General features: G+C 38.1%; 1 long non-coding RNA gene across 1 annotated transcript; it reads left to right on the top strand.

Annotated features, from left to right (window-relative positions):
- The first annotated feature begins 12,635 nt into the window (after positions 1-12,635).
- On the top strand, positions 12,636-15,819 carry LOC126649313 (uncharacterized). Its single transcript, XR_007631010.1, has 3 exons — positions 12,636-12,972; positions 13,888-14,006; positions 15,724-15,819. It is a non-coding gene; the product is annotated as an uncharacterized LOC126649313 (long non-coding RNA).
- Positions 15,820-16,816: the final 997 nt, after the last annotated feature.

The raw sequence follows: 16,816 nt of genomic DNA on the forward strand, positions 1-16,816 counted from the left end.
AACTTTAATTAAAATATTACTTAAACAGTAATCAGTGTGCTCTAATCGTTACAGAGGTGCGGCTGGCACCTGAATTCCCAGTCCCTGTATCATGCTTAAGCCAGGTAAATGTAACAGTTGAAGGTCAGTTATCTGGACAAGGCCATTTATCATCGAAATCCAATATTTTAAAGAAAACTCCTCTCTCTGCTTGTGAGAAAAGAGCCAACATAAGCTCACAACGCTGCATATAATTATTTTCTACGTGGTCCCATACAGTTTCCTAAAAGTTCTTTACTGCAAGTGACTGTCACGGTGGTAACTTTCATTGGTTTGGAGGTTCTGTGGTAAAAATGTGCACAATTGTGCCATTGTGTTTTGCAAGCTCACATAGGGATAGCATTAAAGTGCTCTGGTACTACAGCGCTCTCATTCATAGCTTGTTCCTCTCCAGGGAAGAAGCTACATGCTGTTGTAGTGGGGAGTCCTTAGCTGTCTAAAAAGTCTTTGCTGACTCTCTCTTGCTGTGTCTTTATTTATATATCTCGTTTCAAGACAGCATTTGCCCTTTTTCAAGTGGCCCAATAGTCTTGTAATCAAAAAAGTGTCTTTGTCATTCGATATCTCAGTTGTTTCATACCCCTGTCAAGTAGATAATGCAAAATCTATCTCCTGATATCTTTAGGTTTGACACAGGCTGCAAATAAGCTGTTCCCAAAGGGGTTGCCAGGTATTCTCTCAAGCCAGCTCTTTGTGTTTAAGCCTTTGAAAGACATTGAGTATGTGGCTTTTCCTGAGAAGCAAACCTCTTCATTGGCTTCAGCAGATATCAGTGCCTACCAGAGCTTCTGAATCTGCGTGTTTGTGTGTCCTTTGCCATGGCACAGCAAATCACAGCCTGGTCTCTGATGTGGCCAATCAGCTGTGTGATCTCAAGTATAACACCTATTGTTAAAGGTGTTTCTCCTTACATTAGAAACAGGAATACCTGCAGCCCTTACCTCTTCTGAATACTGAAGATCGGTACACTCATGCTACTGAAGTATCTAGAGCAGTGTGTCCAATATGATGCAAATATTGGCTGATTTGTAAATAAAGCTTAATATTTATGGGTTTATGTGAGTAGAGAGCAGTTCAGACTATTGGAATTTGGCCTGTTGTCTCTGAAATTCATCTCTGGCCACTGTCAGTGACATGGAACAGATAGAGGAGTGCATGTGTTAACTGTACTGAGTTTGCTGAGCAGGGGAAACTGTCTTAAATGTCTATCTATCTGAACAGATAATAATATACACTTGAGTTCCAATAACAGTTTTGTTCTGAAGAATCGTGAGTGATAATAGCACTAAGAAAAATGCTTTATGTTTTTGAAACTGTGTATTGTGCAATTCAAGGTATTATCTAATGAATGCCTCATAGGCACAACTCAGTAAATGAAAAGGCTGTTTGCGTTTCAGAGGAAGCAAATTATTTCATTTCTCCTGGATGGTTTTCTAAATGGACTTGAGGTTCCAAGATTATTAGCTACTGACAACAGATTAAGTCCAAGGACTTGCTTTTAAATCCTAGCCTTGTAACCAATTGTCTCTGATCTTAAAAAGTGGTTCATTAAAGACGAATTCAAAAAAATCAAGCAGAATGAAGTTGTATGACTGTGAGTAGTGAAAAACTGATAAGTTATCTAATTCAGTGTTTAGAATATAGTTGTTGCTAATAATTCAGCTGAAACTCTGGAATACTTACTTTCAGGTAATTTCTAAGGAATGTTTCAGAAATGTATTTTTTCTAATCACCCTGCTTCCTATTGTCTCACAGATTTTCAGTAGAATTCTGTGAATTGTTACTCATTCGTGCTTCAAAGGGATGTAGTTTCTAACTGATCTATCTAGGAAAAACAGAAAACTTCCTTGTTACATAAATTCCACAGGGCAGCCCTGGGATTAAAATAGTTATTCCCTTCTCCAGAAACGTAGTTTATCCTCAAATTATCAGGAACACAACAGCACTAGTACTGCAAATTTAAGATGAAAATGTTATAAAAGGGGCATCAGATATTCTTCCATCTTTTTTAAAATCGAGTAACATCTTGATAACAAGCTTTTGAGAGTAATCAGCTCTTTCTCGATTTCATTGCATGCAAATGGGAAAAGATTTCATATCATTCACTGAAAAAGAAGAGGCAATAGCATAAGCCCTTCTCTTAAACATTTTCTCAGAAAGGAGATCTTGGTGAGGCTGTTTGATTTTCTTTAGTTGCCACATAAGCAGTTTGGGTAAAGCTTTGAGTTAACTTACATCTGATCAAATTTCAAACTCATAGATATTTAAGTGATCAACTGTTTATACTGTTTTGAATAGTGCTCTCATTATTAACCCTTCTCACTCAAAGGTCGGTTGATCCTCTACTGTTCAAGAAGGGAAAAACAAATGGAGTAAACAGGCTGTGCCTTACCTTTGTGCACAGGAGAGAGAAAGGTAGATGTGTACTACAGGAGAACTGCACTCTTATACTTTCACAAGAAGTTTTTTATGACCCTGGCAAGGACAGGAGAGAGCAGGTCTGTGTCCCTGTGAAAACACCTATGGAGCAGAAGTCTGGCAAAGAACTCAATCTCTCTGTAGATGAGACTCAACACTGATTTAAATCCTGGTAGTTCATACGCTGGTATGTTCATACTTAGGTTTAAATGCCTGTGAACAAGAAGTGACCGCAACAACTGATAGATATTTTCTCATACCCAGGCCTGAAGTAAGAAAACCAAGCAATTTTCAGCATATGCTCTCCATCTGTAAATGCAGCTTTGCATCTGCTGAGGAGAGATGTGATCCCAGTACAACAATAAAATAAAGGTAAGCATCTTCATGCCGTAAGTATAAAAAAATAAAAACCTCAAACACATTTCAGGTGTGTTACAGGAAAAAAAAAAAAAAGAAACCCTAAAATAAACATCATACTTCTGTAAAGCAGTTACCAGGGACAGGAAACTCTGACTGCAGAAGAACAATTTGGTTTTAGGTGTTCTGTTTCTGCCCTGCTGTGTGCCACATGTTAAAATACGCTGAAGTATGGACTGAAATTTTCAGATGTGCTTTTTATGTGGTTTTGTGTTGCCCCTGGTAACATTACTACTCCAAATATATAACTCGATAATAAGGGTATTGAGATAATAATCTCTCATGAGAAAGGGTTGTGAATAGCAGCATGTCTGATCTGGGGTGTTCTATAAAATTTTGGTTTATTAATAATTGTAATAGAAGCTCACGATGACAGCACTGAGAGCCAAACAAAGATAAGGAATGTTGTACAAGTTCCAATTGTGACTGATATTTTCCTGGAAGCATGCTGTAGTTTTCTTCAGTGTTTTGGGGAGTTTTTTGGGGGGTTGAGGTGGTTTTTTTTATTAAGAGAAAAGGGTTTCTTTTGTCGGAAAAGTAAATTTTCTCTCTCAGCTGTTTAGTCATTTCTCCTTGAGGTAATGAAGCAGTGCAGCTGCTTCAAGCATTACAGATCTCCTTATCTTAGTTAATGTTTCACTTATTTTGAGAATTTGGCAGTGAAGGCCAAATAGCACGAGTGCATCATAAATTTTAGTAGAACCTTCCAAGACAGCATCCCTGTGAGAAGTACAGTGCTGTCAGCTGATATTTAGTCCTGCACTTGATTTCTTATTGACATTCACTCAATGAATGTGTGGTAGGGAACAGATCTGAACCCAGTTCTTTAGGGTGCAAGATTACAATAACAAAGTAGTTAGGGCACTCCACTGTAGGTTTATAGCTGATTTCCATAGGTTGGTATCTGGGTGATCAGCCAATTTTGCTACCTTTTTCAGGTGTAACCCTTGAAAAGATCTCTGCAGAAATAGTAGTCAACAACATACATTTCAAAACTATTGATCCCATGTCTTGAAATTAAAATGAAAACTGTTAGCAGATTTTTTGGTTTTTAATTTCCTAACAAAAACTCTACAATTGCCACTTTTCTCACTCTTTCTTTTGTGAGGCTAATTATCTTGAAGGTAATTCTTTCATTTATGATTTCTCAAAGAAAAAAAAGTTCAAAGGGTATAAGAACATTTCTATTCTTAAAAAAATAGGACAGAGAGTATACTTTTTATTATTTTAGATAGTTGTCCTAATACTTTTAGAGTGATTAAGTACCAAAGAACTAATCACAGATTAAGATATTTCTTTGTGTTGTGGAAGTGCCACTCACTTCAAAATACTCTCTTTTAAATTCCAAGGCTGAGCTAATGCAATGGTTAGGTGCCTTCCTTGGTGGAAACAATAAGTACAAAAAGCTACCATTTTAATGGTGATAATTTTATAATGATCTTGAAACATCATTTATGTGCAGCCATGCTAATGTGCAGTAACAGTGAAGTATCATTTGGGACTCTGTGTTGTTGTTGCTTTTTACTGAGTCCATTTGTTTAAATCTCTCTTCGGTCGGGTTTAATATTGTTAAAATGCTTCAAGCAAAAGCCATGCCAGGTAACTCAGGTTTTTACAAAAGAAATCAGCCAAACCTACTGTATTTTGAGAAGAATCCATGTAGATGCTGTTTAGACATTTATTTTTTCTTCACCTACCTTTGGGGCTGGGCTTTTTTTTAATGTCTTTACATTAAAGGATGCAAGAATCTTTATTTTTAGCTTGTACCTTACACATGACAGAGGTGCTTGGTTTGTTTCCCACACTTTTAGAATTCTGATTTTACAAACACTTTGTTCTCCATGATTGCTTTCAATTCCTCCTCCAGCTGAGTTGTCCTGAATCAACGTAGGGTGTTATCCTAGTCATGATGTTCCAAGCATCTAAAAGAGGCAAGATTTGGAAATAGAGGTCAGAGTGCATCCTCCTCCCAACTCTACTTCTACTGCAGCTCCAGTAAATCATTTGGTGGCATTCCTAGGAGGATTGGGACCTAAAATTCTAGCCAACTGAGCCAATCTCAGGACTCTATAACTTCCACAATTTTGTCTGAACTGAAGCAGACCTTAGAAAATAATACCCCTCTTTGTGTATGTTTGAAAAATGAATATTTCTCTCTAGGAACTTTAATTTTTATTTATTGCTTAAACTTTAGAACGATGGAGAGCCCAGCTATATACAGAAACACATTGAATTCTGGGCAGGTGGCATGGCTTCACTGGGCTACTGCGATAATTTCTTTAGCAGACACAGCAGGAACATGGTCTGTTATTACAGCAAGCTAATAACACCTCTGGAGGTGACAAATAGCATGGAAATGATTGTGCTATTTTTTTAATAAAAAGGAATATGGAAGCTTGGTTGTGGAAATGAAATATGGAGGCAGTAACAAGGCTTGGTTGTGGAAATTAAATGGAACGGCAGTATGGCAATACTTGGTCATCTTTCAGTGAGGTTGGATGAACACTGCAGAAGAGGTTTAAAATAAATAAATAAATGTAATTCCTGTGTTTTGGACAAGAACTACTTAGGGGATAAAAAAAGGCAAGTTCAGCTCTTGAAAAGGAGGAAGCCGTGCTGGAAATAGGGAAGGCTTTACTTAGTGATTAATCTTTATTTATTTTGGTTTTTTGCTCACTGGTGTTTTTGTGTCTTCAGACCCATAAGAACTGTAGTTTCAGAGAGCTTTTGTAGAGCATCATTGACACACTACCACATGCACCATCCAGCGATACTTTCAGAAGAAAGTACAAAATTGCTGGGGTTTTTTTTCCCTCTTCTTAACATTTAGCTAGAGAGAATGCCAGATATGTCAATAAGTGCTGATTCAGAATTTTTAGAAGGAATTTCTAAGAAATGTTGATCCTACAGAGAACAGAAATAGACTAAACAGCAAGGATGTACCTGGTGACCAAGGGAAGCTGTGAAAAAACAAGAAGAGTAAAGGTTTTGAGAGATCTATAGAAAAGCTGTGGCAGCTGCTGTATTCTCTGCACAGTCCCCACTCCCAAACTTTGGGACAGATTTCAGCAAGAAACACTGGTGAGCACAAAGCACAGGGAGGAAAGAGTGCTTAATCTTTAGTACTGGAGCAGAGCTCTCTGAAAATGGGAGAAGAGCTCCCTGAAACCACACACAGAGAGCAGGAAACATAACAGAAGTTGTCCTTTGTGGTGAGAGCTTCCCAAGGACTTTGGCTATAAACTGCAAGCAGGAAAGGACTAACAAAGCAACACAAGCAGAGCAGAGGAGCAAGTCTACCTCTGTCTCTCCCAGCAACTCGTGCTTATTTCCAACTTACTCTTCACTACAGCTCTTTTCAGGCAGGACACCAGTTCCCTCTCTGTGATTTAGTAACTCTGCAGGACCACCATGCCTTGGACCGGCCCCTCTGTCATTAAATCCCACCAACCAGTAAATTTTCATCCTGCATGGCCCCAGTATTCTGTTATAAATCTTTTTTCTAGCCAAATGTAGTGAATGTTTATTTCTGGTAGATTCAACCCTAGTGAAAATGTTCAACTGAAGTGCCCTTGCAAGGATCCGTAAAACTTACTCAAGGAAAATTCAAAAAATCCTCCAATTTTCCACAAAGTGTGAGGAGGGCATCCAGGGCACTTTAGTCTAATAACTCTGGGATGACTGTGTGTTCTTTGTTTATTATGCACCTCATATTCTCCATATAATAGAGTTTTCACTTTGTGATCTGCAGGTAAACTTATTTACATGTCAAATATTTCAGCCTTCCAGGATGACAATCACCGGAAGACTATGTAGCTATTATTGTGTTTTGACCCACAGTTGAGAACATTTCTTCAAGCTGAGAAGGCAGAGGCAAATCACTCACCTTTTTCTTTTTTTCCTCTGGATGCAGGTGGGCAGATTTGCATTATTGTTACACTCTTAGATATTTTAATTTTCAAACCAATGCACTTGAAAGCTTAAATAACCTTTTTTGTCGTGGTGGGAAATGACTTAGATGGCGGGGTGACTTATAATTTAGGCGAAGTTCAAATCGCGTTGGCAGGCAAGTCTGCTTAAGTGTAACCATCTGTGACAAAAAAAGAAGCCTTGGCAGTAACTGCAACCTAAGGCAGCAAACATGGTACAAAATATAATCACCTTAAGATGGCCCCTTTTTTTTTTTCTTGTCTCCAAAGTGTATAAAAGTTGCCATATAAGATTATAGGTCACCTATGCAGGTCTTTTATAAGAGAACCTTAATCTTTTAACACATCATTTACACAAAATTGCTCCTGAAGTAAGTCTTTCCATGCCTAATTAGTGGACAGATTCCCACTGCTGCTGGGCCCTGATCCAGCTCTCTCAGATATCGGCATAGAGAGACTCAAAGTAAGCGTACAAGCTGAAGTAATCCGTTATTTACCAGCCAAGTTGTTAACACAAGTTCTCAATGGAAAGACTGGTCGTTGGCCCTGTCAGCCTGTACCACAGGTGATAATATGTAAAATGCTGTTGAATCTTGTTGTAGATGAGGTATGGGTAAAAGGGCTCTGCTAAGGCTTCTGTGAATACTTCCAGAGTGTGGAATGCAGCTCAGCTGAATGAAGATACTGGAACTTCAAGACCCAGACAACTGGCACAGTGTAGTCCTGGGTTTTCTGGGTGTTCCACCTATGTCAGATAGATTCAGCTCTAACATACAAGAAGTTGTATCTGGGTTCATCTTGCTTTACAACCTGTGTCTGTGGCACATAAGTGCTGGTGCCACAGTAAGAGCTTTAGGTGAGCTCTTAGGAAGACTTTCTTCGAGTCCTTTTTGTCGGCAGTGATAAATTACAGGTGTTGACATGAGTATCCCTGTGTGATGCTCCCAGTATGGCAAGACTTGATTTTTCTTTTGATCTGGTCTTTCAGTTTTTATCAGGATTAAATTTACTGCTGTTTAGGTGAACATGTTCTTGTATCTTTTGCAACTGTGGAGTCCGGAAGTAAATTTTTCAGAAGTGTTTAACCTTGACCTTATTTCTTTCTTCTCAAATTAATAGTGTTCAGCCAGCAGAATGCTCTTTCTCTGCCCGCTGCTTGTAATCTGCTTGTTTGCTGCAGGGTGAGGCGCAGATTGTACCTGTCGTACACACAACGGGATGTCATAAATGATTCACACCTACTTTCAAACAAGTGCACTTTTTATAAAAATCCTTGTAGTAGGTGTTTTATAAACTCAGCAAGCCAATGAGCCCAACAATATAAATCGGAAAGGACCAGGGGTCTGGGGTTTGTTTTGGATGATAACCTTACCTATCCTTAAAACCAGATTTTAATCACAGAGCCCGCTTTTTGAGCTCCAACTTCTGAAATTGGATCACAAACTTGTGATCTTTTTCTTTCTTGTCCCTGGTTTGCCCAGTGGCTTTACTGTTATCAGTCATTTTTGCTTTGTGCCTTTATTTTGTATCCTGCTGAGCTTGACTGAGGGTTCTTTTAAGGAATTCTCCTGCTTTAGAATATCTGTATTGAAATGTTTGGGGTCCTGATGATGATTTTCTATCTCGCACTATTAGCATTTCTCCTATCCCTTTTTCTAATTGTGATAACTGTTCATTTATAATATCTGCTCAAGAATAATAAAGTAACTGTTCCTGCTAGGCAAAGTTTTCTAATCTAAGCTGTAAACAATTTACTCAGTTGCTACAGTTTTTTTGTGCAAATTGAACAACCTGTCCAAGTGTTTGTGTGAATTTTGTAAACGTTTAAGCTGAAAATAGATATCTAAAGTCAACTGTTGAGCCCGGTAGAAAGTAGCATACATGAAACTTAAAAGGTACACTTGTAAGGGAGAAAGATGTCAAAGTGTGGGTGACATTTTGGAAAATGCTGAGCACAAAGTTAGAGGGATAAAGAGGCACATTAAAGACTACTAGCTTGAAGAAAGTGAATGTTGAAGAGTTGTGGTATTAACATAGTGAAATCTTTAGCTCCTGCCCTGAGGAATTGCTTTTCATCACTTGAAGTCTCAAGGTGTCTGCCTCTTAAGTAATCAAAAAATTAGTCCCTGCAACTTTCCTGTTTTGAATTGGAAAGCTCTCTGGATCAGAAAGGATTGCAGCAACCTAAGCCTTTCAGTTCCTCCAGCAAAAAGCAAGCTAGCTGGTGTCTTCTAGGTGACCTCTGAAAGTCACTTGTAATTTTTCATCAGGCTGGAGGCCCCGCTGCAAGGCCACAGCAGCACACGCCGCATTGTGATTAGAGACTCCTGGAACAATAATCATTCAGCACCACCCTCGCTGCTGATGTTAGGTAAATATTAAAATAATTTTTGAGTTACCAAAAACTATAATTGCTTCTTCTCCAAAAGAAAAAAATTTCTTTTGTTCTAAATATGTGGTATTGTGACAATATTCAGTTTTCCCGTCATTTTCAGAGTCTCATCTGTTTCTAGGGTTATATTCAGTTCATTTGCATATTCCCTCTTTGTTCAATCACTTTTTAAATATTAAGCCCATTATCTTGCTTCTCAGTCATATTTAATGGACGTTTCTGTAATTTGTTCTATTTTAAGTACCTATTGCCAGATCTATTTTTTAATGTATCGTATTTGCTCTTCCTCGTTTTTCTTATGAAATCGGAATCTCCTTAGATCTTATAATGTGCTGCTACATTCTTACATTTGTTACAAATTGAGAAAGTGATATTAGAATGAAATTAACTCTAATCAACTCCATATATTATGTCTTTCACCCAAGAGATTAGAGCTTTGTTCGGTTGGTTTTTACCTGTTTCTCTTTGTTCTGTCCACCAATGTGTGCTATTTCAAAATCTTTTTATTTAGTGGGGAGAGGCAGCTGTTAGGCAAAAGAATATCATTCCCACTGATTCTTCATTGCTTTTAATTCATAAATTGGTTTTGTAACTTGTTCAGTAGTGGAAATGTCACAAAGAGTCATGTTTGTTGTTCATGTCAGCTGAAACCAGTCTGCTCTCCATGTTCTTTAGCTCCTCCACAAAACATGTCAATTCAGAAGAGTCCTGAATGCTCTCATTACTGTCCAACAATCCTAATAGTGACGTTTGTGTTCCTTGCTTTTTCTTCATTCCCTGAGTCCATAAGAATCAAAGATGAAAAAGGGATTTCTTATGCTATAAATTTCCAATTTTTAAGTCTTGTTTCTCTGCGTGAATAGAAACTGCCATCTTCATCCATTCCTGGCTATTTCAGGATTGGCTTCTTATCAGCTGCCTTCCTCCCACGCCTGCCTTCACTGCTGGCTTGGGATCCAAGTCTCCACTTCAGACTATATTTGTCAAGAAAATTCTGTTAGACAGACAAGTGGCAAGCAAGGAACAATATATGCAAGACCAAGACGCACACAGTTGTGTCTACCTTTCAAGGAGTCTGACTCCACATTCCCTACCCACTGATGTAAATGTTTTCTTTTTAACTATCATCCCTTCTGCACTTAGGTTGTTTAATTACAGCGTGAAAACATTAGGCATATGTTCAATTTACAGTTATTATCAGTGTCATTTCTTGTTTGGTTTATGTCCCACACAGGTTCTTTTTTTTAAATAAAAAATATCATTTTGTTTTGACGTTCCAGGTTCTGTATGTTTTGAGCTATGCTCTTCCAGCACTCTGTGAGTGTTTGGACTCTGGTAATCCTCTGGACTAAATGCCTCATTATTTGCCTACTATATCTGTCAAATTGTTGAACACTGCACTGCTTGGGGTGCAATACTCAGATGTTCTGGCCTTCAGACTCAGAGAGTGCTGTTTTGACTAATTATAAGAATCTTTCAGGTGGCATGAAAGATTTATGCTATTCATGCTCTTCCTATTCTGGCTGTTTTGCCACATTTCTTTGTACCTTTCTTAGTGAGTGCTAAACGTTAGCTATTGATTAAGAACTTTTGCTTCAACATCTTTTGGTTATTTCTCCACTGTCAGCATGGTCCCAAGGTGTAGGAAAGTACTTGGCTGACCTGCTGTTGTCTTTAAGTTTTCTGCAATACCTGGAATTTCTAGCTCTGAGCCACTCTATGAACCCACAGGGCATATATATGAGACCAGCATTCATAGAAATAGCATGCTTGATTCAGGCTTACTGTCATTAGATTAAAGAGGTGAATCTTTTGCTAAAGCTGTAGTTACATGATTAGATTTCTTTACAAGGTTGATTTTTTTTGTATTATTTTTTTTACCCTCCACGTTATTCCTCCAGTGTAAAGTGAACTTCACGTTGGTCAACCTTTTTTATACTTTTTGTCATACGCTAAAAAAGGACAACAAAAGGGAGAACAAATGCTTGTTCACTTCATGGTCCTTCAGCAGACAGAGTATATGTTGCTTCATCAAAACCACCAGAGTAGCACCATCCTTCTAAAGTGAGGGCTGTGCATACAAACCTTGACTTTTGTGCCAGTCAATGACCAGAAGCAAAAGCAGAAATGAACATGTTAAAATTCCTGGGAGTTTCAAAAACAGGCTGCTGCTTCTAACAGGGCAAGTTGATTGACTCCCACTACTTTAGTGTGGCTTGCTGTGTCTGGTACTACCTGATCTCAAGCAGGAGTGTAAGTGCTGAAGAGACAGCTGCGTCAAAAATAATAAAAACTCTGACTCGGGGTCTGCATAGGTTCTCAGTTGCTCCATTTCATTACGTTGACCAATTATACCCCTTTAGATCCTTTCTTCTTGGTTCAGTAGGTGGAGCTGTAACATGTTTAAATTTTCCCTGGGCCAAAATGCATCACTGCAGGTGCACTGACAAGCACAGCTTTCAGTTCCCAACATTGCATATATTTATCAGTTTTGTACAAGCTGGCATTTTGCATCGTTTTGAAATTGCACATGAAAAGGAACCTCAAGTTCTGTGCTTAATCTGCTAGCTGGGAAAAACCATCAGTCTCTGTTTCTAATGTGCACTCTTCAGATTTTGGATGGATGTTTTCTACTGTTCAAAGAAACACAAAACCTGTTTAGGTTCAATTTTAATATATTGGGCTTTGGGAAAAAGTACTCTCTAACATGGTAAATTTTGCTTATTTTGCTAATTGCTGGTTTGAAACAGAGTCTTTGGAACAATTGGGAATTCATGAAATCATCTCATTTTTTTTCAATTTTAGAATAATATCAAATCCACTGCCAATTGTTACTTTTCATGTTCTCAAGTAGTTTATACTTTATAGTGTCAATAAAAGCTTTTTAAATAACAGGAAGCTATTATATAAGTGGACATTTCTGATAATTTTTGCAAAAGTGCTCTTAAAAATTCTGTGCTGCTGAAAAAAAAAAAAGAGCCTGGTAATGAGACTAATTCACTCTTCAAATGTTACAGCATCATTTGAACATTGTCACATCATCTCAAATCATTCTTAATTCTAAAAACCCTTTTCCATTTCAATTTTCTGTGGAAAGCTCTCTGTAAAAGCAATGAGAGTATCCAAATTAATTTTAAAGATCACAAAATTGCTATTTCTTTTTAGAGAAGAGCTGTCTTGTACTGATCTCCTGTATGCAAAATTATCTTAATGGTATCTTCTTTCATCTTATTATTCTCCCTTGAGCAGTTTGAGTGCTTTCTAGTTCTCTTTAGTTGCAGCTAAATATTTCAAGCAGGCATCAGAAATATTACAGATTGTCTCCTTTGAGTTCCAAAAGCTTCTTTGATGGGGGCTGGTGACATCCTTTCTGCAATGCACCATATAAACCAGAAGTTCCTAACCTTTTTCTTTATATTTTATTTTCCATAGGAGTTTCTAATGACCAGGACTTTCTCCTTGTCTGCTGCTTCGCTGCCCTGCCTGTGCCCTCTCCCATGCCCTGATGCACAGCGAGGCTGCTGCAGTGAGCGTCTCCAGCCTTGGTTCTTCATCCTTGTCCTGTCCCTTGGGCACACTGTGCTTCCCAGAGCAGGAGAGGAATAGAAAAAGGGGACAGGTCAGAGGAATGGAGAAAGGAGGATCCACTTGCAGCTTTGGCATCTCTCTTGGCTAGCCTGTGTTGCCACTTCCACAGAGTAAAATGCCCAGCAGAGCTCAGCGTCTTGTGCTTTGCTCAGAAGTTTACCCTGCACATTGACATGTCTCCTTACTAAGGTGCGTATCAGCCAGAAACCACTAGTACGAACAAGGACTGCAAAAGAACCAGTCTTTCATAAAATAGCTGCTTTTTCCTCTTAGCTCTTGTACAAGCCTTTTCATGGTCTTTAACAGTCTGCAATTTTCAGCTTGAAATATAGCTGTCCCATTTGGAAAATGTTATTATCGATACTGGTGTTATCCGAGACACTTTATTTGTCTAATCAGCGGAGTTGTCAGGTTGAGTTAGCAAATCCATTTGTATGAATCACAGAACAGCTTGTGGCTGTGGTGTATTTGTTTATGATATTTATTAGGTATGCATGCTGGGTAGTTTGGATGGAGACATTAAGGTTCTTTTGCTACAGTCCTATGCAATTCAAAGCCAAATAAGTCATCCTTTTGAAAATGGTACTGCAGAGGTGAGAAGAAACCTGTGGATTCTACATTGGCGTTGGGTGGTGGACCGTATTTTGAGGAACTTAACGTTGTAAATAGCAGGTGCTGTGCATTGTCGACCCATGAGTTATTGCTTTGTCAGATGGTACATTAATCAAAACCATAGCAATCCATTAGACAGACCTTAAAGTATGAAGAGACATTGTATGTGCTTGTAATGTCTTGAGCAATCTGTAAAATTCACCCTTTGATGAAAAGGTTATACTGATTTGCTATAGTCCTTTGTAGGATGTATCCCTTCATCTCAATCATCAGTAAAAAAGGCTAATGAAGTTAAAAGGCAAAAACATAGCTGAAGATTGAAATGCAGTATCAACCTGCTGGCACTATTTGGCTGCATTGTGTGCATTCTCATATCACTATTTAGTATGTGCTTGTGGTTTACAAAGGCTAGCTAAGCTTAATAGCCAATAAAACTCAGTAGTGTTTTACTGTGTATCTTAACACTTTTTTCATTGACCTCTATACTTGCAGACTTTGAGACTGTTTAAGACCAGCATCGATGTTAATGAGTGATCTCTATTTAGGAATACCTTATTTTAAAGAAGAATCTTCCTTAGCAAGCAAGACTACAGTGATTGCTCATGTGACTGGTAAGTGCAAGAGGAGAAGAGGGAGTGGTTCAGTGTAAAGTATAAACACAAAATGAAAATTTCTAAATATATTAGTTTGTTTATATGTACAGTTCTGTATATTTTCAGTTAAAAAAATAAAGCAAAGTTCTCCATTTGATCAACTGATTTCTACATGACAATGGACTTGAATTTTAATAGCAGCAGTGAACAATTGCTTTAAAAGGAGGATATTCTCCTTCCTGGGAAAAGACATTCATTTCCTTCTCTCTTTCCCTGTCACTTTCCTAATCCTTAAAAAAAAAAAAAAAAAAAAAAAAAAAAAAGCCATAACTAAACTCTAAAGTACCTCTGTACCTCTCCTTGAAATGTGTATGTGTGTATGTATACATATATAGACGTATAAATTGCAAATAAACATGTTATTACTTCAGCAATACAGCAAAGAATTGAATTCCAAGTTTCCTAGAAGAGAGAATTGGAAAGCAATTATTCTCAAGTGAACCAAAATACATTTTAGTTATTCCTCCACTGTCTGGAAACCATGAAATCCTGTCTCTGGGAGGCAGCCATCTTTTCATCTGTACATATCCAGGCCTGCCATCCCATCTCCCTGTACTTCCCCTCTTGCTTTTGTCAAAAAGATTCAGCAATCAGACTGCTCCTAAAGAATATGTTTGGTTTGTTGAACAAGTACTTTCTGCTTCGTTGCAGAATGCAGTATTTGCTACTCTTCCTGTACTTCTAGGTCTGCAACCAAACTGTATTTTCTCACTTGAAATGGAATTATTGTGAGACACTTGTAACATGAGTGGGTGAATATACTGCTCACTCCAAGAAACCTCTGAGTAATTTTTGTTAGGGTTGTGCACGTGACTGAGGCTTGGAGGGTGATCCACAGGGGCTGGACCCACGTTCAGCACCAGGCAGCTCACACTGACAGGTGCCTCCAGGTGCTTTAACCAGTGCTTTTGGTTGCTGTGCATGCCCGGAGGTCAAAAAGCACTCAGCATCTCACAGATGCGGAACTAATGATTTTTAAATTAATATGGCCATGATTTCATGCCAATTATCAAATGAATGTTCCTATTTCCTGTAAAGATGTGTTTTATAATACTCCTAGCTACACTTTGACTACTTTGTGCGGGCTGTCTTGGCAAACAAGCTGTAAAAGGAGTTAAGTGCCAATTAAAGCGCTGGGAAGAACCTCTTTTGCGTGAACTCGGTGAGGCATTGTAGCGTACATAATATCACTTATACACATTCTGAATTGTTGCCTTCCATTTCCAATATGCTACAGCAGCACCTGGTTTATAGGACCCAAGACATTCCTGTGGAAAATCAACAATGGTATACTTTTGGAAAACCATTCTGTTTATTTTTAATGTAATTGTTCCAAACCATATTAAGAACAAGCTGAATGAAAGGTTCTTGACAATCACCCCAGTGGTGCCTCTAAAGATCAGCAGAATAGTTTGCTGTTAATTACATATTTACCGTTACCAAGGTTGAAGTATTTAGTAGCTTTGGGATCAAATTCTGTCAATCCTCCAAGATGAGGTTTTAAGCAATTGGGCTCATAAGTTTATGTCTACTGTATTTTTTATATTTCCTTATGGTTAAATCAGTTGTATTGTGGGAGACAACAAATAAATGGGTTTTTTTTCTACTTAATTCTTTCAAACGTCTCCTGTCTCTGCATGCACACAGATTTGAATTCTCTCTGCAATTTCTTTAGGGAGTGATAACAGCAAGGCTTTTTCCCTCTGCAAATGTATGTGACTTTGTTGAATTAATGAAAACATGGAAGAGGAGGACTAGCAGTAGACACAGACAGGTAAATAATTCCTGACCATTGAACCTAAATTATTTTCTAAATTATATTTTTGACAATGTTTCACACGTTTTAGTATTTGGAAGGAGTCTGCCATTTCTAACTATGTTCTACAGTTTATTTTATATTTACTTGTCAAAGCCATTGGTTTTATTTCTTCTTTTTTTTTTTTTATCTCATTTTCTCATCTTACAGGACTGGTTTTGCTTTTTATTTTGTCTCTGTAGACAGTAAATTCCTTCAAGAGGCCACCATCAGTGGATGCTGCTGTTGCTTTCAGCTCCATCTCCTCCACTGAAAGATGAGAGCAAAGGCTTGTCAACCTTTTAAACTTACTTTGATTCAGTTTCCAGTGTGCAAACATTAAGTAGAAGCACCAAGTCAGCTTTCAGAATAAGGGTTAGCTTTGCAAGCAGCATGAGATCCAGACCATTTTCTCTTTCACGGGAGGATGTAACTTGCTCTGTTTTACCTGATGAAAAATTAAGTTTATTTTCCTCTTCCTTCCCTTGACAAAATAGACTGCTCAAGCTGTATTACTATCTCTGCATGAAAATGGAGAAGGAATGTGTCAGGAGCTTGAAGAGAAACAAAGACATGATGCAAAATAAGAAAAGATTGGTTCCTTCATCTAAGGGACAGTAAAAAAATGCTCTGGGATAATTGTAATGCATAAATGAAAGCAATATCTAAAATGCTGGTTCCACTTGTTAGAAATGTTGAGGAGAACTCCCTCTGTGCCTGGGAGATTAAACCAAAGCTAAGTCAAAGTAGGTGCTCTGGAGCCCTTGCATGCAACTGAGTCACTCAGGACAGCAAGTGTGCAACACACAAGGCTGCTGGTAGTCTATAAAACTGGGGGTTTTGAGAGGAATATTCTGCTGTTGGGATCCAGGTAGTATTTTCCTGTACTAGTTTCTGGGTGCAACCTGCATTTGCTTCTTTGCAACTTTCTTTTAAAACAGTTTGGCTAGTAATCCCTAATTTTAGGAATACT

Source organism: Myiozetetes cayanensis, unplaced genomic scaffold (assembly GCF_022539395.1).
Source record: "Myiozetetes cayanensis isolate MyiCay16 unplaced genomic scaffold, myiCay2020 scf5-8, whole genome shotgun sequence".
In the NCBI taxonomy this organism is placed as follows: Eukaryota; Metazoa; Chordata; class Aves; order Passeriformes; family Tyrannidae; genus Myiozetetes; species Myiozetetes cayanensis.